Source organism: Rhinoderma darwinii, unplaced genomic scaffold, assembly GCF_050947455.1.
Source record: "Rhinoderma darwinii isolate aRhiDar2 unplaced genomic scaffold, aRhiDar2.hap1 Scaffold_742, whole genome shotgun sequence".
Lineage (NCBI taxonomy): Eukaryota > Metazoa > Chordata > Amphibia > Anura > Rhinodermatidae > Rhinoderma > Rhinoderma darwinii.
This window is the reverse complement of record NW_027464304.1, coordinates 46,043-74,037: the sequence shown is the minus strand read 5'-3', so window position 1 is coordinate 74,037 and position 27,995 is coordinate 46,043. Positions and strand designations below refer to the sequence as shown.

Here is a 27,995-nt window from a genome sequence, read left to right as displayed (position 1 = left end):
GCAGCCCGCCCGCTCGCCTGCCCGCCACAATGGACCTACCTGTGTACACTAGATGGATGTGATGGAATGTACTGTCGTCCCTACATTTCAAGAAGAAGTAAGAATTGCAGTTGCAACAAAGCCTTGCTTGCCTACAAAGAGAGCAGCAATTTGGATTTGTTACTATGTTACCTAGAAGAATAACAAACTGTGCAAGGATGGAGGTTGTAGGAGCAAGGAGAAGTTGTCTGTAAAGTTGGTGGATGCCTATTTTCCATTTTGCAGTCCCTTGTCTCCCTCTTGTGGCCTCCTGGAGGCAACTAGCTGTGCAAAAAAAAGACAGCCTGGCGGCCGGCTGTTGCAGTGTTGCCCTCTCAGGCAACACTGAGTGACTGACTGAGCCTCACCGTCTTATATAAAGTTCAGACGGAACTTTGCACGTGTCATAGTGGAGCCCTCAGGATTCCAGAGCCAGCTTTCTGACATCATAATGGGGCCTCAGAGATAAAAGCCTGGGCCCAGGCAGTGTTGGTCAGTGCTGCTCAGCAGGCAGCACTGGACTGGACTGGATTACAGCTGATACAAGGTGTGAAGGAACAAGGGGTGGCTGTGGGCATGCACTTGCTGCCGCTGCCAGTGTTTATCTGCATGGCAGCAGGGCATTTGGGCGTTGCCAGGAAGGCGTTTTTATGTAGATTCCTCCTCTTTCAGCACTGCATTGTGGTGCAAGCAAAAGAAGCAAATCCTGTCTGGCTTCCTCTCCGGCCTTTATTCACCTCCCGTGTAGCTGTGAGTGTGTGAGCCTGCAGGGCCCCATGGAATTGCCTAGAAGTAGGCTGAATCGCTGCAAGGGCTGAACAGCAGTATCGGGCAGGCTCGGGCAACGCGCGGCCCGTTCGGGTTATCGCTTCTCGGCCTTTTGGCTAAGATCAAGTGTAGTATCTGTTCTTATCAGTTTAATATCTGATACGTCCCCTATCTGGGGACCATATATTAAATGGATTTTTAGAACAGGGAGATGGAAATAGAGCTTGCTCTGTCCACTCCACGCATTGACCTGGTATTGCAGTATTTCCAGGACCGGTGCACCCTTTCCTTATGTGTTGACTAAAAGCAGATTCCAAAAGTGTTTTTTGTCTTTGCTATTGTTTCTGTCTTTCTGAAGGGATCTCCCCTTTTAATCCCATTATTTCAACACCTGTTGGACAATGCATGAGTGATAATGAGCTCATTGATTAAATGCAATTAATGAATAGATTGCCACCTCTTGTTGTGTGTCGTCTGTGTTTCTGTGTTTCCGGCATTTCACATTGGAACACCTCATTCACCTTCCTTGTCTTCTCTCCGCCCTCCCTTTTAGGTAAGTTAAAGAGCTGCACCTGAGCCAGCCACTGATTGATTGATTGATTGATTGATTGATTGATTGATTAATTGATTGATTGATTGATGCAGCACAACAGTCAAATAGTGGAGTGGAGTAGGGGAACAGCAAACAGCCAATAAAGCAGCCCGCCCGCTCGCCTGCCCGCCACAATGGACCTACCTGTGTACACTAGATGGATGTGATGGAATGTACTGTCGTCCCTACATTTCAAGAAGAAGTAAGAATTGCAGTTGCAACAAAGCCTTGCTTGCCTACAAAGAGAGCAGCAATTTGGATTTGTTACTATGTTACCTAGAAGAATAACAAACTGTGCAAGGATGGAGGTTGTAGGAGCAAGGAGAAGTTGTCTGTAAAGTTGGTGGATGCCTATTTTCCATTTTGCAGTCCCTTGTCTCCCTCTTGTGGCCTCCTGGAGGCAACTAGCTGTGCAAAAAAAAGACAGCCTGGCGGCCGGCTGTTGCAGTGTTGCCCTCTCAGGCAACACTGAGTGACTGACTGAGCCTCACCGTCTTATATAAAGTTCAGACGGAACTTTGCACGTGTCATAGTGGAGCCCTCAGGATTCCAGAGCCAGCTTTCTGACATCATAATGGGGCCTCAGAGATAAAAGCCTGGGCCCAGGCAGTGTTGGTCAGTGCTGCTCAGCAGGCAGCACTGGACTGGACTGGATTACAGCTGATACAAGGTGTGAAGGAACAAGGGGTGGCTGTGGGCATGCACTTGCTGCCGCTGCCAGTGTTTATCTGCATGGCAGCAGGGCATTTGGGCGTTGCCAGGAAGGCGTTTTTATGTAGATTCCTCCTCTTTCAGCACTGCATTGTGGTGCAAGCAAAAGAAGCAAATCCTGTCTGGCTTCCTCTCCGGCCTTTATTCACCTCCCGTGTAGCTGTGAGTGTGTGAGCCTGCAGGGCCCCATGGAATTGCCTAGAAGTAGGCTGAATCGCTGCAAGGGCTGAACAGCAGTATCGGGCAGGCTCGGGCAACGCGCGGCCCGTTCGGGTTATCGCTTCTCGGCCTTTTGGCTAAGATCAAGTGTAGTATCTGTTCTTATCAGTTTAATATCTGATACGTCCCCTATCTGGGGACCATATATTAAATGGATTTTTAGAACAGGGAGATGGAAATAGAGCTTGCTCTGTCCACTCCACGCATTGACCTGGTATTGCAGTATTTCCAGGACCGGTGCACCCTTTCCTTATGTGTTGACTAAAAGCAGATTCCAAAAGTGTTTTTTGTCTTTGCTATTGTTTCTGTCTTTCTGAAGGGATCTCCCCTTTTAATCCCATTATTTCAACACCTGTTGGACAATGCATGAGTGATAATGAGCTCATTGATTAAATGCAATTAATGAATAGATTGCCACCTCTTGTTGTGTGTCGTCTGTGTTTCTGTGTTTCCGGCATTTCACATTGGAACACCTCATTCACCTTCCTTGTCTTCTCTCCGCCCTCCCTTTTAGGTAAGTTAAAGAGCTGCACCTGAGCCAGCCACTGATTGATTGATTGATTGATTGATTGATTGATTGATTGATTGATTGCAGCACAACAGTCAAATAGTGGAGTGGAGTAGGGGAACAGCAAACAGCCAATAAAGCAGCCCGCCCGCTCGCCTGCCCGCCACAATGGACCTACCTGTGTACACTAGATGGATGTGATGGAATGTACTGTCGTCCCTACATTTCAAGAAGAAGTAAGAATTGCAGTTGCAACAAAGCCTTGCTTGCCTACAAAGAGAGCAGCAATTTGGATTTGTTACTATGTTACCTAGAAGAATAACAAACTGTGCAAGGATGGAGGTTGTAGGAGCAAGGAGAAGTTGTCTGTAAAGTTGGTGGATGCCTATTTTCCATTTTGCAGTCCCTTGTCTCCCTCTTGTGGCCTCCTGGAGGCAACTAGCTGTGCAAAAAAAAGACAGCCTGGCGGCCGGCTGTTGCAGTGTTGCCCTCTCAGGCAACACTGAGTGACTGACTGAGCCTCACCGTCTTATATAAAGTTCAGACGGAACTTTGCACGTGTCATAGTGGAGCCCTCAGGATTCCAGAGCCAGCTTTCTGACATCATAATGGGGCCTCAGAGATAAAAGCCTGGGCCCAGGCAGTGTTGGTCAGTGCTGCTCAGCAGGCAGCACTGGACTGGACTGGATTACAGCTGATACAAGGTGTGAAGGAACAAGGGGTGGCTGTGGGCATGCACTTGCTGCCGCTGCCAGTGTTTATCTGCATGGCAGCAGGGCATTTGGGCGTTGCCAGGAAGGCGTTTTTATGTAGATTCCTCCTCTTTCAGCACTGCATTGTGGTGCAAGCAAAAGAAGCAAATCCTGTCTGGCTTCCTCTCCGGCCTTTATTCACCTCCCGTGTAGCTGTGAGTGTGTGAGCCTGCAGGGCCCCATGGAATTGCCTAGAAGTAGGCTGAATCGCTGCAAGGGCTGAACAGCAGTATCGGGCAGGCTCGGGCAACGCGCGGCCCGTTCGGGTTATCGCTTCTCGGCCTTTTGGCTAAGATCAAGTGTAGTATCTGTTCTTATCAGTTTAATATCTGATACGTCCCCTATCTGGGGACCATATATTAAATGGATTTTTAGAACAGGGAGATGGAAATAGAGCTTGCTCTGTCCACTCCACGCATTGACCTGGTATTGCAGTATTTCCAGGACCGGTGCACCCTTTCCTTATGTGTTGACTAAAAGCAGATTCCAAAAGTGTTTTTTGTCTTTGCTATTGTTTCTGTCTTTCTGAAGGGATCTCCCCTTTTAATCCCATTATTTCAACACCTGTTGGACAATGCATGAGTGATAATGAGCTCATTGATTAAATGCAATTAATGAATAGATTGCCACCTCTTGTTGTGTGTCGTCTGTGTTTCTGTGTTTCCGGCATTTCACATTGGAACACCTCATTCACCTTCCTTGTCTTCTCTCCGCCCTCCCTTTTAGGTAAGTTAAAGAGCTGCACCTGAGCCAGCCACTGATTGATTGATTGATTGATTGATTGATTGATTGATTGATTGATTGATGCAGCACAACAGTCAAATAGTGGAGTGGAGTAGGGGAACAGCAAACAGCCAATAAAGCAGCCCGCCCGCTCGCCTGCCCGCCACAATGGACCTACCTGTGTACACTAGATGGATGTGATGGAATGTACTGTCGTCCCTACATTTCAAGAAGAAGTAAGAATTGCAGTTGCAACAAAGCCTTGCTTGCCTACAAAGAGAGCAGCAATTTGGATTTGTTACTATGTTACCTAGAAGAATAACAAACTGTGCAAGGATGGAGGTTGTAGGAGCAAGGAGAAGTTGTCTGTAAAGTTGGTGGATGCCTATTTTCCATTTTGCAGTCCCTTGTCTCCCTCTTGTGGCCTCCTGGAGGCAACTAGCTGTGCAAAAAAAAGACAGCCTGGCGGCCGGCTGTTGCAGTGTTGCCCTCTCAGGCAACACTGAGTGACTGACTGAGCCTCACCGTCTTATATAAAGTTCAGACGGAACTTTGCACGTGTCATAGTGGAGCCCTCAGGATTCCAGAGCCAGCTTTCTGACATCATAATGGGGCCTCAGAGATAAAAGCCTGGGCCCAGGCAGTGTTGGTCAGTGCTGCTCAGCAGGCAGCACTGGACTGGACTGGATTACAGCTGATACAAGGTGTGAAGGAACAAGGGGTGGCTGTGGGCATGCACTTGCTGCCGCTGCCAGTGTTTATCTGCATGGCAGCAGGGCATTTGGGCGTTGCCAGGAAGGCGTTTTTATGTAGATTCCTCCTCTTTCAGCACTGCATTGTGGTGCAAGCAAAAGAAGCAAATCCTGTCTGGCTTCCTCTCCGGCCTTTATTCACCTCCCGTGTAGCTGTGAGTGTGTGAGCCTGCAGGGCCCCATGGAATTGCCTAGAAGTAGGCTGAATCGCTGCAAGGGCTGAACAGCAGTATCGGGCAGGCTCGGGCAACGCGCGGCCCGTTCGGGTTATCGCTTCTCGGCCTTTTGGCTAAGATCAAGTGTAGTATCTGTTCTTATCAGTTTAATATCTGATACGTCCCCTATCTGGGGACCATATATTAAATGGATTTTTAGAACAGGGAGATGGAAATAGAGCTTGCTCTGTCCACTCCACGCATTGACCTGGTATTGCAGTATTTCCAGGACCGGTGCACCCTTTCCTTATGTGTTGACTAAAAGCAGATTCCAAAAGTGTTTTTTGTCTTTGCTATTGTTTCTGTCTTTCTGAAGGGATCTCCCCTTTTAATCCCATTATTTCAACACCTGTTGGACAATGCATGAGTGATAATGAGCTCATTGATTAAATGCAATTAATGAATAGATTGCCACCTCTTGTTGTGTGTCGTCTGTGTTTCTGTGTTTCCGGCATTTCACATTGGAACACCTCATTCACCTTCCTTGTCTTCTCTCCGCCCTCCCTTTTAGGTAAGTTAAAGAGCTGCACCTGAGCCAGCCACTGATTGATTGATTGATTGATTGATTGATTGATTGATTGATTGATTGATTGATTGATTGATTGATGCAGCACAACAGTCAAATAGTGGAGTGGAGTAGGGGAACAGCAAACAGCCAATAAAGCAGCCCGCCCGCTCGCCTGCCCGCCACAATGGACCTACCTGTGTACACTAGATGGATGTGATGGAATGTACTGTCGTCCCTACATTTCAAGAAGAAGTAAGAATTGCAGTTGCAACAAAGCCTTGCTTGCCTACAAAGAGAGCAGCAATTTGGATTTGTTACTATGTTACCTAGAAGAATAACAAACTGTGCAAGGATGGAGGTTGTAGGAGCAAGGAGAAGTTGTCTGTAAAGTTGGTGGATGCCTATTTTCCATTTTGCAGTCCCTTGTCTCCCTCTTGTGGCCTCCTGGAGGCAACTAGCTGTGCAAAAAAAAGACAGCCTGGCGGCCGGCTGTTGCAGTGTTGCCCTCTCAGGCAACACTGAGTGACTGACTGAGCCTCACCGTCTTATATAAAGTTCAGACGGAACTTTGCACGTGTCATAGTGGAGCCCTCAGGATTCCAGAGCCAGCTTTCTGACATCATAATGGGGCCTCAGAGATAAAAGCCTGGGCCCAGGCAGTGTTGGTCAGTGCTGCTCAGCAGGCAGCACTGGACTGGACTGGATTACAGCTGATACAAGGTGTGAAGGAACAAGGGGTGGCTGTGGGCATGCACTTGCTGCCGCTGCCAGTGTTTATCTGCATGGCAGCAGGGCATTTGGGCGTTGCCAGGAAGGCGTTTTTATGTAGATTCCTCCTCTTTCAGCACTGCATTGTGGTGCAAGCAAAAGAAGCAAATCCTGTCTGGCTTCCTCTCCGGCCTTTATTCACCTCCCGTGTAGCTGTGAGTGTGTGAGCCTGCAGGGCCCCATGGAATTGCCTAGAAGTAGGCTGAATCGCTGCAAGGGCTGAACAGCAGTATCGGGCAGGCTCGGGCAACGCGCGGCCCGTTCGGGTTATCGCTTCTCGGCCTTTTGGCTAAGATCAAGTGTAGTATCTGTTCTTATCAGTTTAATATCTGATACGTCCCCTATCTGGGGACCATATATTAAATGGATTTTTAGAACAGGGAGATGGAAATAGAGCTTGCTCTGTCCACTCCACGCATTGACCTGGTATTGCAGTATTTCCAGGACCGGTGCACCCTTTCCTTATGTGTTGACTAAAAGCAGATTCCAAAAGTGTTTTTTGTCTTTGCTATTGTTTCTGTCTTTCTGAAGGGATCTCCCCTTTTAATCCCATTATTTCAACACCTGTTGGACAATGCATGAGTGATAATGAGCTCATTGATTAAATGCAATTAATGAATAGATTGCCACCTCTTGTTGTGTGTCGTCTGTGTTTCTGTGTTTCCGGCATTTCACATTGGAACACCTCATTCACCTTCCTTGTCTTCTCTCCGCCCTCCCTTTTAGGTAAGTTAAAGAGCTGCACCTGAGCCAGCCACTGATTGATTGATTGATTGATTGATTGATTGATTGATTGATTGATTGATGCAGCACAACAGTCAAATAGTGGAGTGGAGTAGGGGAACAGCAAACAGCCAATAAAGCAGCCCGCCCGCTCGCCTGCCCGCCACAATGGACCTACCTGTGTACACTAGATGGATGTGATGGAATGTACTGTCGTCCCTACATTTCAAGAAGAAGTAAGAATTGCAGTTGCAACAAAGCCTTGCTTGCCTACAAAGAGAGCAGCAATTTGGATTTGTTACTATGTTACCTAGAAGAATAACAAACTGTGCAAGGATGGAGGTTGTAGGAGCAAGGAGAAGTTGTCTGTAAAGTTGGTGGATGCCTATTTTCCATTTTGCAGTCCCTTGTCTCCCTCTTGTGGCCTCCTGGAGGCAACTAGCTGTGCAAAAAAAAGACAGCCTGGCGGCCGGCTGTTGCAGTGTTGCCCTCTCAGGCAACACTGAGTGACTGACTGAGCCTCACCGTCTTATATAAAGTTCAGACGGAACTTTGCACGTGTCATAGTGGAGCCCTCAGGATTCCAGAGCCAGCTTTCTGACATCATAATGGGGCCTCAGAGATAAAAGCCTGGGCCCAGGCAGTGTTGGTCAGTGCTGCTCAGCAGGCAGCACTGGACTGGACTGGATTACAGCTGATACAAGGTGTGAAGGAACAAGGGGTGGCTGTGGGCATGCACTTGCTGCCGCTGCCAGTGTTTATCTGCATGGCAGCAGGGCATTTGGGCGTTGCCAGGAAGGCGTTTTTATGTAGATTCCTCCTCTTTCAGCACTGCATTGTGGTGCAAGCAAAAGAAGCAAATCCTGTCTGGCTTCCTCTCCGGCCTTTATTCACCTCCCGTGTAGCTGTGAGTGTGTGAGCCTGCAGGGCCCCATGGAATTGCCTAGAAGTAGGCTGAATCGCTGCAAGGGCTGAACAGCAGTATCGGGCAGGCTCGGGCAACGCGCGGCCCGTTCGGGTTATCGCTTCTCGGCCTTTTGGCTAAGATCAAGTGTAGTATCTGTTCTTATCAGTTTAATATCTGATACGTCCCCTATCTGGGGACCATATATTAAATGGATTTTTAGAACAGGGAGATGGAAATAGAGCTTGCTCTGTCCACTCCACGCATTGACCTGGTATTGCAGTATTTCCAGGACCGGTGCACCCTTTCCTTATGTGTTGACTAAAAGCAGATTCCAAAAGTGTTTTTTGTCTTTGCTATTGTTTCTGTCTTTCTGAAGGGATCTCCCCTTTTAATCCCATTATTTCAACACCTGTTGGACAATGCATGAGTGATAATGAGCTCATTGATTAAATGCAATTAATGAATAGATTGCCACCTCTTGTTGTGTGTCGTCTGTGTTTCTGTGTTTCCGGCATTTCACATTGGAACACCTCATTCACCTTCCTTGTCTTCTCTCCGCCCTCCCTTTTAGGTAAGTTAAAGAGCTTCACCTGAGCCAGCCACTGATTGATTGATTGATTGATTGATTGATTGATTGATTGATTGATTGATTGATTGATTGATGCAGCACAACAGTCAAATAGTGGAGTGGAGTAGGGGAACAGCAAACAGCCAATAAAGCAGCCCGCCCGCTCGCCTGCCCGCCACAATGGACCTACCTGTGTACACTAGATGGATGTGATGGAATGTACTGTCGTCCCTACATTTCAAGAAGAAGTAAGAATTGCAGTTGAAACAAAGCCTTGCTTGCCTACAAAGAGAGCAGCAATTTGGATTTGTTACTATGTTACCTAGAAGAATAACAAACTGTGCAAGGATGGAGGTTGTAGGAGCAAGGAGAAGTTGTCTGTAAAGTTGGTGGATGCCTATTTTCCATTTTGCAGTCCCTTGTCTCCCTCTTGTGGCCTCCTGGAGGCAACTAGCTGTGCAAAAAAAAGACAGCCTGGCGGCCGGCTGTTGCAGTGTTGCCCTCTCAGGCAACACTGAGTGACTGACTGAGCCTCACCGTCTTATATAAAGTTCAGACGGAACTTTGCACGTGTCATAGTGGAGCCCTCAGGATTCCAGAGCCAGCTTTCTGACATCATAATGGGGCCTCAGAGATAAAAGCCTGGGCCCAGGCAGTGTTGGTCAGTGCTGCTCAGCAGGCAGCACTGGACTGGACTGGATTACAGCTGATACAAGGTGTGAAGGAACAAGGGGTGGCTGTGGGCATGCACTTGCTGCCGCTGCCAGTGTTTATCTGCATGGCAGCAGGGCATTTGGGCGTTGCCAGGAAGGCGTTTTTATGTAGATTCCTCCTCTTTCAGCACTGCATTGTGGTGCAAGCAAAAGAAGCAAATCCTGTCTGGCTTCCTCTCCGGCCTTTATTCACCTCCCGTGTAGCTGTGAGTGTGTGAGCCTGCAGGGCCCCATGGAATTGCCTAGAAGTAGGCTGAATCGCTGCAAGGGCTGAACAGCAGTATCGGGCAGGCTCGGGCAACGCGCGGCCCGTACCGGTTATCGCTTCTCGGCCTTTTGGCTAAGATCAAGTGTAGTATCTGTTCTTATCAGTTTAATATCTGATACGTCCCCTATCTGGGGACCATATATTAAATGGATTTTTAGAACAGGGAGATGGAAATAGAGCTTGCTCTGTCCACTCCACGCATTGACCTGGTATTGCAGTATTTCCAGGACCGGTGCACCCTTTCCTTATGTGTTGACTAAAAGCAGATTCCAAAAGTGTTTTTTGTCTTTGCTATTGTTTCTGTCTTTCTGAAGGGATCTCCCCTTTTAATCCCATTATTTCAACACCTGTTGGACAATGCATGAGTGATAATGAGCTCATTGATTAAATGCAATTAATGAATAGATTGCCACCTCTTGTTGTGTGTCGTCTGTGTTTCTGTGTTTCCGGCATTTCACATTGGAACACCTCATTCACCTTCCTTGTCTTCTCTCCGCCCTCCCTTTTAGGTAAGTTAAAGAGCTGCACCTGAGCCAGCCACTGATTGATTGATTGATTGATTGATTGATTGATGCAGCACAACAGTCAAATAGTGGAGTGGAGTAGGGGAACAGCAAACAGCCAATAAAGCAGCCCGCCCGCTCGCCTGCCCGCCACAATGGACCTACCTGTGTACACTAGATGGATGTGATGGAATGTACTGTCGTCCCTACATTTCAAGAAGAAGTAAGAATTGCAGTTGCAACAAAGCCTTGCTTGCCTACAAAGAGAGCAGCAATTTGGATTTGTTACTATGTTACCTAGAAGAATAACAAACTGTGCAAGGATGGAGGTTGTAGGAGCAAGGAGAAGTTGTCTGTAAAGTTGGTGGATGCCTATTTTCCATTTTGCAGTCCCTTGTCTCCCTCTTGTGGCCTCCTGGAGGCAACTAGCTGTGCAAAAAAAAGACAGCCTGGCGGCCGGCTGTTGCAGTGTTGCCCTCTCAGGCAACACTGAGTGACTGACTGAGCCTCACCGTCTTATATAAAGTTCAGACGGAACTTTGCACGTGTCATAGTGGAGCCCTCAGGATTCCAGAGCCAGCTTTCTGACATCATAATGGGGCCTCAGAGATAAAAGCCTGGGCCCAGGCAGTGTTGGTCAGTGCTGCTCAGCAGGCAGCACTGGACTGGACTGGATTACAGCTGATACAAGGTGTGAAGGAACAAGGGGTGGCTGTGGGCATGCACTTGCTGCCGCTGCCAGTGTTTATCTGCATGGCAGCAGGGCATTTGGGCGTTGCCAGGAAGGCGTTTTTATGTAGATTCCTCCTCTTTCAGCACTGCATTGTGGTGCAAGCAAAAGAAGCAAATCCTGTCTGGCTTCCTCTCCGGCCTTTATTCACCTCCCGTGTAGCTGTGAGTGTGTGAGCCTGCAGGGCCCCATGGAATTGCCTAGAAGTAGGCTGAATCGCTGCAAGGGCTGAACAGCAGTATCGGGCAGGCTCGGGCAACGCGCGGCCCGTTCGGGTTATCGCTTCTCGGCCTTTTGGCTAAGATCAAGTGTAGTATCTGTTCTTATCAGTTTAATATCTGATACGTCCCCTATCTGGGGACCATATATTAAATGGATTTTTAGAACAGGGAGATGGAAATAGAGCTTGCTCTGTCCACTCCACGCATTGACCTGGTATTGCAGTATTTCAAGGACCGGTGCACCCTTTCCTTATGTGTTGACTAAAAGCAGATTCCAAAAGTGTTTTTTGTCTTTGCTATTGTTTCTGTCTTTCTGAAGGGATCTCCCCTTTTAATCCCATTATTTCAACACCTGTTGGACAATGCATGAGTGATAATGAGCTCATTGATTAAATGCAATTAATGAATAGATTGCCACCTCTTGTTGTGTGTCGTCTGTGTTTCTGTGTTTCCGGCATTTCACATTGGAACACCTCATTCACCTTCCTTGTCTTCTCTCCGCCCTCCCTTTTAGGTAAGTTAAAGAGCTGCACCTGAGCCAGCCACTGATTGATTGATTGATTGATTGATTGATTGATTGATTGATTGATTGATTGATGCAGCACAACAGTCAAATAGTGGAGTGGAGTAGGGGAACAGCAAACAGCCAATAAAGCAGCCCGCCCGCTCGCCTGCCCGCCACAATGGACCTACCTGTGTACACTAGATGGATGTGATGGAATGTACTGTCGTCCCTACATTTCAAGAAGAAGTAAGAATTGCAGTTGCAACAAAGCCTTGCTTGCCTACAAAGAGAGCAGCAATTTGGATTTGTTACTATGTTACCTAGAAGAATAACAAACTGTGCAAGGATGGAGGTTGTAGGAGCAAGGAGAAGTTGTCTGTAAAGTTGGTGGATGCCTATTTTCCATTTTGCAGTCCCTTGTCTCCCTCTTGTGGCCTCCTGGAGGCAACTAGCTGTGCAAAAAAAAGACAGCCTGGCGGCCGGCTGTTGCAGTGTTGCCCTCTCAGGCAACACTGAGTGACTGACTGAGCCTCACCGTCTTATATAAAGTTCAGACGGAACTTTGCACGTGTCATAGTGGAGCCCTCAGGATTCCAGAGCCAGCTTTCTGACATCATAATGGGGCCTCAGAGATAAAAGCCTGGGCCCAGGCAGTGTTGGTCAGTGCTGCTCAGCAGGCAGCACTGGACTGGACTGGATTACAGCTGATACAAGGTGTGAAGGAACAAGGGGTGGCTGTGGGCATGCACTTGCTGCCGCTGCCAGTGTTTATCTGCATGGCAGCAGGGCATTTGGGCGTTGCCAGGAAGGCGTTTTTATGTAGATTCCTCCTCTTTCAGCACTGCATTGTGGTGCAAGCAAAAGAAGCAAATCCTGTCTGGCTTCCTCTCCGGCCTTTATTCACCTCCCGTGTAGCTGTGAGTGTGTGAGCCTGCAGGGCCCCATGGAATTGCCTAGAAGTAGGCTGAATCGCTGCAAGGGCTGAACAGCAGTATCGGCAGGCTCGGGCAACGCGCGGCCCGTTCGGGTTATCGCTTCTCGGCCTTTTGGCTAAGATCAAGTGTAGTATCTGTTCTTATCAGTTTAATATCTGATACGTCCCCTATCTGGGGACCATATATTAAATGGATTTTTAGAACAGGGAGATGGAAATAGAGCTTGCTCTGTCCACTCCACGCATTGACCTGGTATTGCAGTATTTCCAGGACCGGTGCACCCTTTCCTTATGTGTTGACTAAAAGCAGATTCCAAAAGTGTTTTTTGTCTTTGCTATTGTTTCTGTCTTTCTGAAGGGATCTCCCCTTTTAATCCCATTATTTCAACACCTGTTGGACAATGCATGAGTGATAATGAGCTCATTGATTAAATGCAATTAATGAATAGATTGCCACCTCTTGTTGTGTGTCGTCTGTGTTTCTGTGTTTCCGGCATTTCACATTGGAACACCTCATTCACCTTCCTTGTCTTCTCTCCGCCCTCCCTTTTAGGTAAGTTAAAGAGCTGCACCTGAACCAGCCACTGATTGATTGATTGATTGATTGATTGATTGATTGATTGATGCAGCACAACAGTCAAATAGTGGAGTGGAGTAGGGGAACAGCAAACAGCCAATAAAGCAGCCCGCCCGCTCGCCTGCCCGCCACAATGGACCTACCTGTGTACACTAGATGGATGTGATGGAATGTACTGTCGTCCCTACATTTCAAGAAGAAGTAAGAATTGCAGTTGCAACAAAGCCTTGCTTGCCTACAAAGAGAGCAGCAATTTGGATTTGTTACTATGTTACCTAGAAGAATAACAAACTGTGCAAGGATGGAGGTTGTAGGAGCAAGGAGAAGTTGTCTGTAAAGTTGGTGGATGCCTATTTTCCATTTTGCAGTCCCTTGTCTCCCTCTTGTGGCCTCCTGGAGGCAACTAGCTGTGCAAAAAAAAGACAGCCTGGCGGCCGGCTGTTGCAGTGTTGCCCTCTCAGGCAACACTGAGTGACTGACTGAGCCTCACCGTCTTATATAAAGTTCAGACGGAACTTTGCACGTGTCATAGTGGAGCCCTCAGGATTCCAGAGCCAGCTTTCTGACATCATAATGGGGCCTCAGAGATAAAAGCCTGGGCCCAGGCAGTGTTGGTCAGTGCTGCTCAGCAGGCAGCACTGGACTGGACTGGATTACAGCTGATACAAGGTGTGAAGGAACAAGGGGTGGCTGTGGGCATGCACTTGCTGCCGCTGCCAGTGTTTATCTGCATGGCAGCAGGGCATTTGGGCGTTGCCAGGAAGGCGTTTTTATGTAGATTCCTCCTCTTTCAGCACTGCATTGTGGTGCAAGCAAAAGAAGCAAATCCTGTCTGGCTTCCTCTCCGGCCTTTATTCACCTCCCGTGTAGCTGTGAGTGTGTGAGCCTGCAGGGCCCCATGGAATTGCCTAGAAGTAGGCTGAATCGCTGCAAGGGCTGAACAGCAGTATCGGGCAGGCTCGGGCAACGCGCGGCCCGTTCGGGTTATCGCTTCTCGGCCTTTTGGCTAAGATCAAGTGTAGTATCTGTTCTTATCAGTTTAATATCTGATACGTCCCCTATCTGGGGACCATATATTAAATGGATTTTTAGAACAGGGAGATGGAAATAGAGCTTGCTCTGTCCACTCCACGCATTGACCTGGTATTGCAGTATTTCCAGGACCGGTGCACCCTTTCCTTATGTGTTGACTAAAAGCAGATTCCAAAAGTGTTTTTTGTCTTTGCTATTGTTTCTGTCTTTCTGAAGGGATCTCCCCTTTTAATCCCATTATTTCAACACCTGTTGGACAATGCATGAGTGATAATGAGCTCATTGATTAAATGCAATTAATGAATAGATTGCCACCTCTTGTTGTGTGTCGTCTGTGTTTCTGTGTTTCCGGCATTTCACATTGGAACACCTCATTCACCTTCCTTGTCTTCTCTCCGCCCTCCCTTTTAGGTAAGTTAAAGAGCTGCACCTGAGCCAGCCACTGATTGATTGATTGATTGATTGATTGATTGATTGATTGATTGATGCAGCACAACAGTCAAATAGTGGAGTGGAGTAGGGGAACAGCAAACAGCCAATAAAGCAGCCCGCCCGCTCGCCTGCCCGCCACAATGGACCTACCTGTGTACACTAGATGGATGTGATGGAATGTACTGTCGTCCCTACATTTCAAGAAGAAGTAAGAATTGCAGTTGCAACAAAGCCTTGCTTGCCTACAAAGAGAGCAGCAATTTGGATTTGTTACTATGTTACCTAGAAGAATAACAAACTGTGCAAGGATGGAGGTTGTAGGAGCAAGGAGAAGTTGTCTGTAAAGTTGGTGGATGCCTATTTTCCATTTTGCAGTCCCTTGTCTCCCTCTTGTGGCCTCCTGGAGGCAACTAGCTGTGCAAAAAAAAGACAGCCTGGCGGCCGGCTGTTGCAGTGTTGCCCTCTCAGGCAACACTGAGTGACTGACTGAGCCTCACCGTCTTATATAAAGTTCAGACGGAACTTTGCACGTGTCATAGTGGAGCCCTCAGGATTCCAGAGCCAGCTTTCTGACATCATAATGGGGCCTCAGAGATAAAAGCCTGGGCCCAGGCAGTGTTGGTCAGTGCTGCTCAGCAGGCAGCACTGGACTGGACTGGATTACAGCTGATACAAGGTGTGAAGGAACAAGGGGTGGCTGTGGGCATGCACTTGCTGCCGCTGCCAGTGTTTATCTGCATGGCAGCATGGCATTTGGGCGTTGCCAGGAAGGCGTTTTTATGTAGATTCCTCCTCTTTCAGCACTGCATTGTGGTGCAAGCAAAAGAAGCAAATCCTGTCTGGCTTCCTCTCCGGCCTTTATTCACCTCCCGTGTAGCTGTGAGTGTGTGAGCCTGCAGGGCCCCATGGAATTGCCTAGAAGTAGGCTGAATCGCTGCAAGGGCTGAACAGCAGTATCGGGCAGGCTCGGGCAACGCGCGGCCCGTTCGGGTTATCGCTTCTCGGCCTTTTGGCTAAGATCAAGTGTAGTATCTGTTCTTATCAGTTTAATATCTGATACGTCCCCTATCTGGGGACCATATATTAAATGGATTTTTAGAACAGGGAGATGGAAATAGAGCTTGCTCTGTCCACTCCACGCATTGACCTGGTATTGCAGTATTTCCAGGACCGGTGCACCCTTTCCTTATGTGTTGACTAAAAGCAGATTCCAAAAGTGTTTTTTGTCTTTGCTATTGTTTCTGTCTTTCTGAAGGGATCTCCCCTTTTAATCCCATTATTTCAACACCTGTTGGACAATGCATGAGTGATAATGAGCTCATTGATTAAATGCAATTAATGAATAGATTGCCACCTCTTGTTGTGTGTCGTCTGTGTTTCTGTGTTTCCGGCATTTCACATTGGAACACCTCATTCACCTTCCTTGTCTTCTCTCCGCCCTCCCTTTTAGGTAAGTTAAAGAGCTGCACCTGAGCCAGCCACTGATTGATTGATTGATTGATTGATTGATTGATTGATTGATTGATTAATTGATTGATTGATTGATGCAGCACAACAGTCAAATAGTGGAGTGGAGTAGGGGAACAGCAAACAGCCAATAAAGCAGCCCGCCCGCTCGCCTGCCCGCCACAATGGACCTACCTGTGTACACTAGATGGATGTGATGGAATGTACTGTCGTCCCTACATTTCAAGAAGAAGTAAGAATTGCAGTTGCAACAAAGCCTTGCTTGCCTACAAAGAGAGCAGCAATTTGGATTTGTTACTATGTTACCTAGAAGAATAACAAACTGTGCAAGGATGGAGGTTGTAGGAGCAAGGAGAAGTTGTCTGTAAAGTTGGTGGATGCCTATTTTCCATTTTGCAGTCCCTTGTCTCCCTCTTGTGGCCTCCTGGAGGCAACTAGCTGTGCAAAAAAAAGACAGCCTGGCGGCCGGCTGTTGCAGTGTTGCCCTCTCAGGCAACACTGAGTGACTGACTGAGCCTCACCGTCTTATATAAAGTTCAGACGGAACTTTGCACGTGTCATAGTGGAAGCCCTCAGGATTCCAGAGCCAGCTTTCTGACATCATAATGGGGCCTCAGAGATAAAAGCCTGGGCCCAGGCAGTGTTGGTCAGTGCTGCTCAGCAGGCAGCACTGGACTGGACTGGATTACAGCTGATACAAGGTGTGAAGGAACAAGGGGTGGCTGTGGGCATGCACTTGCTGCCGCTGCCAGTGTTTATCTGCATGGCAGCAGGGCATTTGGGCGTTGCCAGGAAGGCGTTTTTATGTAGATTCCTCCTCTTTCAGCACTGCATTGTGGTGCAAGCAAAAGAAGCAAATCCTGTCTGGCTTCCTCTCCGGCCTTTATTCACCTCCCGTGTAGCTGTGAGTGTGTGAGCCTGCAGGGCCCCATGGAATTGCCTAGAAGTAGGCTGAATCGCTGCAAGGGCTGAACAGCAGTATCGGGCAGGCTCGGGCAACGCGCGGCCCGTTCGGGTTATCGCTTCTCGGCCTTTTGGCTAAGATCAAGTGTAGTATCTGTTCTTATCAGTTTAATATCTGATACGTCCCCTATCTGGGGACCATATATTAAATGGATTTTTAGAACAGGGAGATGGAAATAGAGCTTGCTCTGTCCACTCCACGCATTGACCTGGTATTGCAGTATTTCCAGGACCGGTGCACCCTTTCCTTATGTGTTGACTAAAAGCAGATTCCAAAAGTGTTTTTTGTCTTTGCTATTGTTTCTGTCTTTCTGAAGGGATCTCCCCTTTTAATCCCATTATTTCAACACCTGTTGGACAATGCATGAGTGATAATGAGCTCATTGATTAAATGCAATTAATGAATAGATTGCCACCTCTTGTTGTGTGTCGTCTGTGTTTCTGTGTTTCCGGCATTTCACATTGGAACACCTCATTCACCTTCCTTGTCTTCTCTCCGCCCTCCCTTTTAGGTAAGTTAAAGAGCTGCACCTGAGCCAGCCACTGATTGATTGATTGATTGATTGATTGATTGATTGATTGATTGATTGATTGATGCAGCACAACAGTCAAATAGTGGAGTGGAGTAGGGGAACAGCAAACAGCCAATAAAGCAGCCCGCCCGCTCGCCTGCCCGCCACAATGGACCTACCTGTGTACACTAGATGGATGTGATGGAATGTACTGTCGTCCCTACATTTCAAGAAGAAGTAAGAATTGCAGTTGCAACAAAGCCTTGCTTGCCTACAAAGAGAGCAGCAATTTGGATTTGTTACTATGTTACCTAGAAGAATAACAAACTGTGCAAGGATGGAGGTTGTAGGAGCAAGGAGAAGTTGTCTGTAAAGTTGGTGGATGCCTATTTTCCATTTTGCAGTCCCTTGTCTCCCTCTTGTGGCCTCCTGGAGGCAACTAGCTGTGCAAAAAAAAGACAGCCTGGCGGCCGGCTGTTGCAGTGTTGCCCTCTCAGGCAACACTGAGTGACTGACTGAGCCTCACCGTCTTATATAAAGTTCAGACGGAACTTTGCACGTGTCATAGTGGAGCCCTCAGGATTCCAGAGCCAGCTTTCTGACATCATAATGGGGCCTCAGAGATAAAAGCCTGGGCCCAGGCAGTGTTGGTCAGTGCTGCTCAGCAGGCAGCACTGGACTGGACTGGATTACAGCTGATACAAGGTGTGAAGGAACAAGGGGTGGCTGTGGGCATGCACTTGCTGCCGCTGCCAGTGTTTATCTGCATGGCAGCAGGGCATTTGGGCGTTGCCAGGAAGGCGTTTTTATGTAGATTCCTCCTCTTTCAGCACTGCATTGTGGTGCAAGCAAAAGAAGCAAATCCTGTCTGGCTTCCTCTCCGGCCTTTATTCACCTCCCGTGTAGCTGTGAGTGTGTGAGCCTGCAGGGCCCCATGGAATTGCCTAGAAGTAGGCTGAATCGCTGCAAGGGCTGAACAGCAGTATCGGGCAGGCTCGGGCAACGCGCGGCCCGTTCGGGTTATCGCTTCTCGGCCTTTTGGCTAAGATCAAGTGTAGTATCTGTTCTTATCAGTTTAATATCTGATACGTCCCCTATCTGGGGACCATATATTAAATGGATTTTTAGAACAGGGAGATGGAAATAGAGCTTGCTCTGTCCACTCCACGCATTGACCTGGTATTGCAGTATTTCCAGGACCGGTGCACCCTTTCCTTATGTGTTGACTAAAAGCAGATTCCAAAAGTGTTTTTTGTCTTTGCTATTGTTTCTGTCTTTCTGAAGGGATCTCCCCTTTTAATCCCATTATTTCAACACCTGTTGGACAATGCATGAGTGATAATGAGCTCATTGATTAAATGCAATTAATGAATAGATTGCCACCTCTTGTTGTGTGTCGTCTGTGTTTCTGTGTTTCCGGCATTTCACATTGGAACACCTCATTCACCTTCCTTGTCTTCTCTCCGCCCTCCCTTTTAGGTAAGTTAAAGAGCTGCACCTGAGCCAGCCACTGATTGATTGATTGATTGATTGATTGATTGATTGATTGATGCAGCACAACAGTCAAATAGTGGAGTGGAGTAGGGGAACAGCAAACAGCCAATAAAGCAGCCCGCCCGCTCGCCTGCCCGCCACAATGGACCTACCTGTGTACACTAGATGGATGTGATGGAATGTACTGTCGTCCCTACATTTCAAGAAGAAGTAAGAATTGCAGTTGCAACAAAGCCTTGCTTGCCTACAAAGAGAGCAGCAATTTGGATTTGTTACTATGTTACCTAGAAGAATAACAAACTGTGCAAGGATGGAGGTTGTAGGAGCAAGGAGAAGTTGTCTGTAAAGTTGGTGGATGCCTATTTTCCATTTTGCAGTCCCTTGTCTCCCTCTTGTGGCCTCCTGGAGGCAACTAGCTGTGCAAAAAAAAGACAGCCTGGCGGCCGGCTGTTGCAGTGTTGCCCTCTCAGGCAACACTGAGTGACTGACTGAGCCTCACCGTCTTATATAAAGTTCAGACGGAACTTTGCACGTGTCATAGTGGAGCCCTCAGGATTCCAGAGCCAGCTTTCTGACATCATAATGGGGCCTCAGAGATAAAAGCCTGGGCCCAGGCAGTGTTGGTCAGTGCTGCTCAGCAGGCAGCACTGGACTGGACTGGATTACAGCTGATACAAGGTGTGAAGGAACAAGGGGTGGCTGTGGGCATGCACTTGCTGCCGCTGCCAGTGTTTATCTGCATGGCAGCAGGGCATTTGGGCGTTGCCAGGAAGGCGTTTTTATGTAGATTCCTCCTCTTTCAGCACTGCATTGTGGTGCAAGCAAAAGAAGCAAATCCTGTCTGGCTTCCTCTCCGGCCTTTATTCACCTCCCGTGTAGCTGTGAGTGTGTGAGCCTGCAGGGCCCCATGGAATTGCCTAGAAGTAGGCTGAATCGCTGCAAGGGCTGAACAGCAGTATCGGGCAGGCTCGGGCAACGCGCGGCCCGTTCGGGTTATCGCTTCTCGGCCTTTTGGCTAAGATCAAGTGTAGTATCTGTTCTTATCAGTTTAATATCTGATACGTCCCCTATCTGGGGACCATATATTAAATGGATTTTTAGAACAGGGAGATGGAAATAGAGCTTGCTCTGTCCACTCCACGCATTGACCTGGTATTGCAGTATTTCCAGGACCGGTGCACCCTTTCCTTATGTGTTGACTAAAAGCAGATTCCAAAAGTGTTTTTTGTCTTTGCTATTGTTTCTGTCTTTCTGAAGGGATCTCCCCTTTTAATCCCATTATTTCAACACCTGTTGGACAATGCATGAGTGATAATGAGCTCATTGATTAAATGCAATTAATGAATAGATTGCCACCTCTTGTTGTGTGTCGTCTGTGTTTCTGTGTTTCCGGCATTTCACATTGGAACACCTCATTCACCTTCCTTGTCTTCTCTCCGCCCTCCCTTTTAGGTAAGTTAAAGAGCTGCACCTGAGCCAGCCACTGATTGATTGATTGATTGATTGATTGATTGATTGATTGATTGATTGATTGATGCAGCACAACAGTCAAATAGTGGAGTGGAGTAGGGGAACAGCAAACAGCCAATAAAGCAGCCCGCCCGCTCGCCTGCCCGCCACAATGGACCTACCTGTGTACACTAGATGGATGTGATGGAATGTACTGTCGTCCCTACATTTCAAGAAGAAGTAAGAATTGCAGTTGCAACAAAGCCTTGCTTGCCTACAAAGAGAGCAGCAATTTGGATTTGTTACTATGTTACCTAGAAGAATAACAAACTGTGCAAGGATGGAGGTTGTAGGAGCAAGGAGAAGTTGTCTGTAAAGTTGGTGGATGCCTATTTTCCATTTTGCAGTCCCTTGTCTCCCTCTTGTGGCCTCCTGGAGGCAACTAGCTGTGCAAAAAAAAGACAGCCTGGCGGCCGGCTGTTGCAGTGTTGCCCTCTCAGGCAACACTGAGTGACTGACTGAGCCTCACCGTCTTATATAAAGTTCAGACGGAACTTTGCACGTGTCATAGTGGAGCCCTCAGGATTCCAGAGCCAGCTTTCTGACATCATAATGGGGCCTCAGAGATAAAAGCCTGGGCCCAGGCAGTGTTGGTCAGTGCTGCTCAGCAGGCAGCACTGGACTGGACTGGATTACAGCTGATACAAGGTGTGAAGGAACAAGGGGTGGCTGTGGGCATGCACTTGCTGCCGCTGCCAGTGTTTATCTGCATGGCAGCAGGGCATTTGGGCGTTGCCAGGAAGGCGTTTTTATGTAGATTCCTCCTCTTTCAGCACTGCATTGTGGTGCAAGCAAAAGAAGCAAATCCTGTCTGGCTTCCTCTCCGGCCTTTATTCACCTCCCGTGTAGCTGTGAGTGTGTGAGCCTGCAGGGCCCCATGGAATTGCCTAGAAGTAGGCTGAATCGCTGCAAGGGCTGAACAGCAGTATCGGGCAGGCTCGGGCAACGCGCGGCCCGTTCGGGTTATCGCTTCTCGGCCTTTTGGCTAAGATCAAGTGTAGTATCTGTTCTTATCAGTTTAATATCTGATACGTCCCCTATCTGGGGACCATATATTAAATGGATTTTTAGAACAGGGAGATGGAAATAGAGCTTGCTCTGTCCACTCCACGCATTGACCTGGTATTGCAGTATTTCCAGGACCGGTGCACCCTTTCCTTATGTGTTGACTAAAAGCAGATTCCAAAAGTGTTTTTTGTCTTTGCTATTGTTTCTGTCTTTCTGAAGGGATCTCCCCTTTTAATCCCATTATTTCAACACCTGTTGGACAATGCATGAGTGATAATGAGCTCATTGATTAAATGCAATTAATGAATAGATTGCCACCTCTTGTTGTGTGTCGTCTGTGTTTCTGTGTTTCCGGCATTTCACATTGGAACACCTCATTCACCTTCCTTGTCTTCTCTCCGCCCTCCCTTTTAGGTAAGTTAAAGAGCTGCACCTGAGCCAGCCACTGATTGATTGATTGATTGATTGATTGATTGATTGATTGATTGATTGATTGATGCAGCACAACAGTCAAATAGTGGAGTGGAGTAGGGGAACAGCAAACAGCCAATAAAGCAGCCCGCCCGCTCGCCTGCCCGCCACAATGGACCTACCTGTGTACACTAGATGGATGTGATGGAATGTACTGTCGTCCCTACATTTCAAGAAGAAGTAAGAATTGCAGTTGCAACAAAGCCTTGCTTGCCTACAAAGAGAGCAGCAATTTGGATTTGTTACTATGTTACCTAGAAGAATAACAAACTGTGCAAGGATGGAGGTTGTAGGAGCAAGGAGAAGTTGTCTGTAAAGTTGGTGGATGCCTATTTTCCATTTTGCAGTCCCTTGTCTCCCTCTTGTGGCCTCCTGGAGGCAACTAGCTGTGCAAAAAAAAGACAGCCTGGCGGCCGGCTGTTGCAGTGTTGCCCTCTCAGGCAACACTGAGTGACTGACTGAGCCTCACCGTCTTATATAAAGTTCAGACGGAACTTTGCACGTGTCATAGTGGAGCCCTCAGGATTCCAGAGCCAGCTTTCTGACATCATAATGGGGCCTCAGAGATAAAAGCCTGGGCCCAGGCAGTGTTGGTCAGTGCTGCTCAGCAGGCAGCACTGGACTGGACTGGATTACAGCTGATACAAGGTGTGAAGGAACAAGGGGTGGCTGTGGGCATGCACTTGCTGCCGCTGCCAGTGTTTATCTGCATGGCAGCAGGGCATTTGGGCGTTGCCAGGAAGGCGTTTTTATGTAGATTCCTCCTCTTTCAGCACTGCATTGTGGTGCAAGCAAAAGAAGCAAATCCTGTCTGGCTTCCTCTCCGGCCTTTATTCACCTCCCGTGTAGCTGTGAGTGTGTGAGCCTGCAGGGCCCCATGGAATTGCCTAGAAGTAGGCTGAATCGCTGCAAGGGCTGAACAGCAGTATCGGGCAGGCTCGGGCAACGCGCGGCCCGTTCGGGTTATCGCTTCTCGGCCTTTTGGCTAAGATCAAGTGTAGTATCTGTTCTTATCAGTTTAATATCTGATACGTCCCCTATCTGGGGACCATATATTAAATGGATTTTTAGAACAGGGAGATGGAAATAGAGCTTGCTCTGTCCACTCCACGCATTGACCTGGTATTGCAGTATTTCCAGGACCGGTGCACCCTTTCCTTATGTGTTGACTAAAAGCAGATTCCAAAAGTGTTTTTTGTCTTTGCTATTGTTTCTGTCTTTCTGAAGGGATCTCCCCTTTTAATCCCATTATTTCAACACCTGTTGGACAATGCATGAGTGATAATGAGCTCATTGATTAAATGCAATTAATGAATAGATTGCCACCTCTTGTTGTGTGTCGTCTGTGTTTCTGTGTTTCCGGCATTTCACATTGGAACACCTCATTCACCTTCCTTGTCTTCTCTCCGCCCTCCCTTTTAGGTAAGTTAAAGAGCTGCACCTGAGCCAGCCACTGATTGATTGATTGATTGATTGATTGATTGATTGATTGATTGATTGATGCAGCACAACAGTCAAATAGTGGAGTAGGGGAACAGCAAACAGCCAATAAAGCAGCCCGCCCGCTCGCCTGCCCGCCACAATGGACCTACCTGTGTACACTAGATGGATGTGATGGAATGTACTGTCGTCCCTACATTTCAAGAAGAAGTAAGAATTGCAGTTGCAACAAAGCCTTGCTTGCCTACAAAGAGAGCAGCAATTTGGATTTGTTACTATGTTACCTAGAAGAATAACAAACTGTGCAAGGATGGAGGTTGTAGGAGCAAGGAGAAGTTGTCTGTAAAGTTGGTGGATGCCTATTTTCCATTTTGCAGTCCCTTGTCTCCCTCTTGTGGCCTCCTGGAGGCAACTAGCTGTGCAAAAAAAAGACAGCCTGGCGGCCGGCTGTTGCAGTGTTGCCCTCTCAGGCAACACTGAGTGACTGACTGAGCCTCACCGTCTTATATAAAGTTCAGACGGAACTTTGCACGTGTCATAGTGGAGCCCTCAGGATTCCAGAGCCAGCTTTCTGACATCATAATGGGGCCTCAGAGATAAAAGCCTGGGCCCAGGCAGTGTTGGTCAGTGCTGCTCAGCAGGCAGCACTGGACTGGACTGGATTACAGCTGATACAAGGTGTGAAGGAACAAGGGGTGGCTGTGGGCATGCACTTGCTGCCGCTGCCAGTGTTTATCTGCATGGCAGCAGGGCATTTGGGCGTTGCCAGGAAGGCGTTTTTATGTAGATTCCTCCTCTTTCAGCACTGCATTGTGGTGCAAGCAAAAGAAGCAAATCCTGTCTGGCTTCCTCTCCGGCCTTTATTCACCTCCCGTGTAGCTGTGAGTGTGTGAGCCTGCAGGGCCCCATGGAATTGCCTAGAAGTAGGCTGAATCGCTGCAAGGGCTGAACAGCAGTATCGGGCAGGCTCGGGCAACGCGCGGCCCGTTCGGGTTATCGCTTCTCGGCCTTTTGGCTAAGATCAAGTGTAGTATCTGTTCTTATCAGTTTAATATCTGATACGTCCCCTATCTGGGGACCATATATTAAATGGATTTTTAGAACAGGGAGATGGAAATAGAGCTTGTTCTGTCCACTCCACGCATTGACCTGGTATTGCAGTATTTCCAGGACCGGTGCACCCTTTCCTTATGTGTTGACTAAAAGCAGATTCCAAAAGTGTTTTTTGTCTTTGCTATTGTTTCTGTCTTTCTGAAGGGATCTCCCCTTTTAATCCCATTATTTCAACACCTGTTGGACAATGCATGAGTGATAATGAGCTCATTGATTAAATGCAATTAATGAATAGATTGCCACCTCTTGTTGTGTGTCGTCTGTGTTTCTGTGTTTCCGGCATTTCACATTGGAACACCTCATTCACCTTCCTTGTCTTCTCTCCGCCCTCCCTTTTAGGTAAGTTAAAGAGCTGCACCTGAGCCAGCCACTGATTGATTGATTGATTGATTGATTGATTGATTGATTGATTGATGCAGCACAACAGTCAAATAGTGGAGTGGAGTAGGGGAACAGCAAACAGCCAATAAAGCAGCCCGCCCGCTCGCCTGCCCGCCACAATGGACCTACCTGTGTACACTAGATGGATGTGATGGAATGTACTGTCGTCCCTACATTTCAAGAAGAAGTAAGAATTGCAGTTGCAACAAAGCCTTGCTTGCCTACAAAGAGAGCAGCAATTTGGATTTGTTACTATGTTACCTAGAAGAATAACAAACTGTGCAAGGATGGAGGTTGTAGGAGCAAGGAGAAGTTGTCTGTAAAGTTGGTGGATGCCTATTTTCCATTTTGCAGTCCCTTGTCTCCCTCTTGTGGCCTCCTGGAGGCAACTAGCTGTGCAAAAAAAAGACAGCCTGGCGGCCGGCTGTTGCAGTGTTGCCCTCTCAGGCAACACTGAGTGACTGACTGAGCCTCACCGTCTTATATAAAGTTCAGACGGAACTTTGCACGTGTCATAGTGGAGCCCTCAGGATTCCAGAGCCAGCTTTCTGACATCATAATGGGGCCTCAGAGATAAAAGCCTGGGCCCAGGCAGTGTTGGTCAGTGCTGCTCAGCAGGCAGCACTGGACTGGACTGGATTACAGCTGATACAAGGTGTGAAGGAACAAGGGGTGGCTGTGGGCATGCACTTGCTGCCGCTGCCAGTGTTTATCTGCATGGCAGCAGGGCATTTGGGCGTTGCCAGGAAGGCGTTTTTATGTAGATTCCTCCTCTTTCAGCACTGCATTGTGGTGCAAGCAAAAGAAGCAAATCCTGTCTGGCTTCCTCTCCGGCCTTTATTCACCTCCCGTGTAGCTGTGAGTGTGTGAGCCTGCAGGGCCCCATGGAATTGCCTAGAAGTAGGCTGAATCGCTGCAAGGGCTGAACAGCAGTATCGGGCAGGCTCGGGCAACGCGCGGCCCGTTCGGGTTATCGCTTCTCGGCCTTTTGGCTAAGATCAAGTGTAGTATCTGTTCTTATCAGTTTAATATCTGATACGTCCCCTATCTGGGGACCATATATTAAATGGATTTTTAGAACAGGGAGATGGAAATAGAGCTTGCTCTGTCCACTCCACGCATTGACCTGGTATTGCAGTATTTCCAGGACCGGTGCACCCTTTCCTTATGTGTTGACTAAAAGCAGATTCCAAAAGTGTTTTTTGTCTTTGCTATTGTTTCTGTCTTTCTGAAGGGATCTCCCCTTTTAATCCCATTATTTCAACACCTGTTGGACAATGCATGAGTGATAATGAGCTCATTGATTAAATGCAATTAATGAATAGATTGCCACCTCTTGTTGTGTGTCGTCTGTGTTTCTGTGTTTCCGGCATTTCACATTGGAACACCTCATTCACCTTCCTTGTCTTCTCTCCGCCCTCCCTTTTAGGTAAGTTAAAGAGCTGCACCTGAGCCAGCCACTGATTGATTGATTGATTGATTGATTGATTGATTGATTGATTGATTGATTGATTGATTGATTGATTGATGCAGCACAACAGTCAAATAGTGGAGTGGAGTAGGGGAACAGCAAACAGCCAATAAAGCAGCCCGCCCGCTCGCCTGCCCGCCACAATGGACCTACCTGTGTACACTAGATGGATGTGATGGAATGTACTGTCGTCCCTACATTTCAAGAAGAAGTAAGAATTGCAGTTGCAACAAAGCCTTGCTTGCCTACAAAGAGAGCAGCAATTTGGATTTGTTACTATGTTACCTAGAAGAATAACAAACTGTGCAAGGATGGAGGTTGTAGGAGCAAGGAGAAGTTGTCTGTAAAGTTGGTGGATGCCTATTTTCCATTTTGCAGTCCCTTGTCTCCCTCTTGTGGCCTCCTGGAGGCAACTAGCTGTGCAAAAAAAAGACAGCCTGGCGGCCGGCTGTTGCAGTGTTGCCCTCTCAGGCAACACTGAGTGACTGACTGAGCCTCACCGTCTTATATAAAGTTCAGACGGAACTTTGCACGTGTCATAGTGGAGCCCTCAGGATTCCAGAGCCAGCTTTCTGACATCATATTGGGGCCTCAGAGATAAAAGCCTGGGCCCAGGCAGTGTTGGTCAGTGCTGCTCAGCAGGCAGCACTGGACTGGACTGGATTACAGCTGATACAAGGTGTGAAGGAACAAGGGGTGGCTGTGGGCATGCACTTGCTGCCGCTGCCAGTGTTTATCTGCATGGCAGCAGGGCATTTGGGCGTTGCCAGGAAGGCGTTTTTATGTAGATTCCTCCTCTTTCAGCATTGCATTGTGGTGCAAGCAAAAGAAGCAAATCCTGTCTGGCTTCCTCTCCGGCCTTTATTCACCTCCCGTGTAGCTGTGAGTGTGTGAGCCTGCAGGGCCCCATGGAATTGCCTAGAAGTAGGCTGAATCGCTGCAAGGGCTGAACAGCAGTATCGGGCAGGCTCGGGCAACGCGCGGCCCGTTCGGGTTATCGCTTCTCGGCCTTTTGGCTAAGATCAAGTGTAGTATCTGTTCTTATCAGTTTAATATCTGATACGTCCCCTATCTGGGGACCATATATTAAATGGATTTTTAGAACAGGGAGATGGAAATAGAGCTTGCTCTGTCCACTCCACGCATTGACCTGGTATTGCAGTATTTCCAGGACCGGTGCACCCTTTCCTTATGTGTTGACTAAAAGCAGATTCCAAAAGTGTTTTTTGTCTTTGCTATTGTTTCTGTCTTTCTGAAGGGATCTCCCCTTTTAATCCCATTATTTCAACACCTGTTGGACAATGCATGAGTGATAATGAGCTCATTGATTAAATGCAATTAATGAATAGATTGCCACCTCTTGTTGTGTGTCGTCTGTGTTTCTGTGTTTCCGGCATTTCACATTGGAACACCTCATTCACCTTCCTTGTCTTCTCTCCGCCCTCCCTTTTAGGTAAGTTAAAGAGCTGCACCTGAGCCAGCCACTGATTGATTGATTGATTGATTGATTGATTGATTG

At 47.8% G+C, this 27,995-nt stretch overlaps 19 non-coding genes across 19 annotated transcripts; all 19 read left to right on the top strand.

The window, feature by feature from the left end:
* The first annotated feature begins 882 nt into the window (after positions 1 to 882).
* On the top strand, positions 883 to 1,073 carry LOC142730269 (U2 spliceosomal RNA). Its single transcript, XR_012878910.1, has one exon. It is a non-coding gene; the product is annotated as a U2 spliceosomal RNA (small nuclear RNA).
* A 1,292-nt stretch (positions 1,074 to 2,365) lies between these two features.
* LOC142730268 (U2 spliceosomal RNA) lies at positions 2,366 to 2,556 on the top strand. The gene has a single exon (XR_012878909.1). It is a non-coding gene; the product is annotated as a U2 spliceosomal RNA (small nuclear RNA).
* A 1,281-nt stretch (positions 2,557 to 3,837) lies between these two features.
* On the top strand, positions 3,838 to 4,028 carry LOC142730267 (U2 spliceosomal RNA). Its single transcript, XR_012878908.1, has one exon. It is a non-coding gene; the product is annotated as a U2 spliceosomal RNA (small nuclear RNA).
* A 1,284-nt stretch (positions 4,029 to 5,312) lies between these two features.
* On the top strand, positions 5,313 to 5,503 carry LOC142730266 (U2 spliceosomal RNA). Its single transcript, XR_012878907.1, has one exon. It is a non-coding gene; the product is annotated as a U2 spliceosomal RNA (small nuclear RNA).
* A 1,300-nt stretch (positions 5,504 to 6,803) lies between these two features.
* LOC142730265 (U2 spliceosomal RNA) lies at positions 6,804 to 6,994 on the top strand. The gene has a single exon (XR_012878906.1). It is a non-coding gene; the product is annotated as a U2 spliceosomal RNA (small nuclear RNA).
* A 1,284-nt stretch (positions 6,995 to 8,278) lies between these two features.
* Positions 8,279 to 8,469, top strand: LOC142730264 (U2 spliceosomal RNA). The gene has a single exon (XR_012878905.1). It is a non-coding gene; the product is annotated as a U2 spliceosomal RNA (small nuclear RNA).
* A 1,296-nt stretch (positions 8,470 to 9,765) lies between these two features.
* On the top strand, positions 9,766 to 9,956 carry LOC142730262 (U2 spliceosomal RNA). Its single transcript, XR_012878904.1, has one exon. It is a non-coding gene; the product is annotated as a U2 spliceosomal RNA (small nuclear RNA).
* Positions 9,957 to 11,224: 1,268 nt separating this feature from the next.
* LOC142730238 (U2 spliceosomal RNA) lies at positions 11,225 to 11,415 on the top strand. Its single transcript, XR_012878886.1, has one exon. It is a non-coding gene; the product is annotated as a U2 spliceosomal RNA (small nuclear RNA).
* Positions 11,416 to 12,702: 1,287 nt separating this feature from the next.
* On the top strand, positions 12,703 to 12,893 carry LOC142730261 (U2 spliceosomal RNA). The gene has a single exon (XR_012878903.1). It is a non-coding gene; the product is annotated as a U2 spliceosomal RNA (small nuclear RNA).
* A 1,276-nt stretch (positions 12,894 to 14,169) lies between these two features.
* LOC142730259 (U2 spliceosomal RNA) lies at positions 14,170 to 14,360 on the top strand. The gene has a single exon (XR_012878901.1). It is a non-coding gene; the product is annotated as a U2 spliceosomal RNA (small nuclear RNA).
* A 1,280-nt stretch (positions 14,361 to 15,640) lies between these two features.
* On the top strand, positions 15,641 to 15,831 carry LOC142730258 (U2 spliceosomal RNA). Its single transcript, XR_012878900.1, has one exon. It is a non-coding gene; the product is annotated as a U2 spliceosomal RNA (small nuclear RNA).
* A 1,301-nt stretch (positions 15,832 to 17,132) lies between these two features.
* Positions 17,133 to 17,323, top strand: LOC142730257 (U2 spliceosomal RNA). The gene has a single exon (XR_012878899.1). It is a non-coding gene; the product is annotated as a U2 spliceosomal RNA (small nuclear RNA).
* Positions 17,324 to 18,611: 1,288 nt separating this feature from the next.
* On the top strand, positions 18,612 to 18,802 carry LOC142730256 (U2 spliceosomal RNA). The gene has a single exon (XR_012878898.1). It is a non-coding gene; the product is annotated as a U2 spliceosomal RNA (small nuclear RNA).
* A 1,276-nt stretch (positions 18,803 to 20,078) lies between these two features.
* On the top strand, positions 20,079 to 20,269 carry LOC142730255 (U2 spliceosomal RNA). The gene has a single exon (XR_012878897.1). It is a non-coding gene; the product is annotated as a U2 spliceosomal RNA (small nuclear RNA).
* Positions 20,270 to 21,557: 1,288 nt separating this feature from the next.
* Positions 21,558 to 21,748, top strand: LOC142730254 (U2 spliceosomal RNA). The gene has a single exon (XR_012878896.1). It is a non-coding gene; the product is annotated as a U2 spliceosomal RNA (small nuclear RNA).
* A 1,288-nt stretch (positions 21,749 to 23,036) lies between these two features.
* Positions 23,037 to 23,227, top strand: LOC142730253 (U2 spliceosomal RNA). The gene has a single exon (XR_012878895.1). It is a non-coding gene; the product is annotated as a U2 spliceosomal RNA (small nuclear RNA).
* Positions 23,228 to 24,506: 1,279 nt separating this feature from the next.
* On the top strand, positions 24,507 to 24,697 carry LOC142730235 (U2 spliceosomal RNA). Its single transcript, XR_012878883.1, has one exon. It is a non-coding gene; the product is annotated as a U2 spliceosomal RNA (small nuclear RNA).
* A 1,280-nt stretch (positions 24,698 to 25,977) lies between these two features.
* LOC142730251 (U2 spliceosomal RNA) lies at positions 25,978 to 26,168 on the top strand. The gene has a single exon (XR_012878894.1). It is a non-coding gene; the product is annotated as a U2 spliceosomal RNA (small nuclear RNA).
* Positions 26,169 to 27,472: 1,304 nt separating this feature from the next.
* LOC142730250 (U2 spliceosomal RNA) lies at positions 27,473 to 27,663 on the top strand. Its single transcript, XR_012878893.1, has one exon. It is a non-coding gene; the product is annotated as a U2 spliceosomal RNA (small nuclear RNA).
* Positions 27,664 to 27,995: the final 332 nt, after the last annotated feature.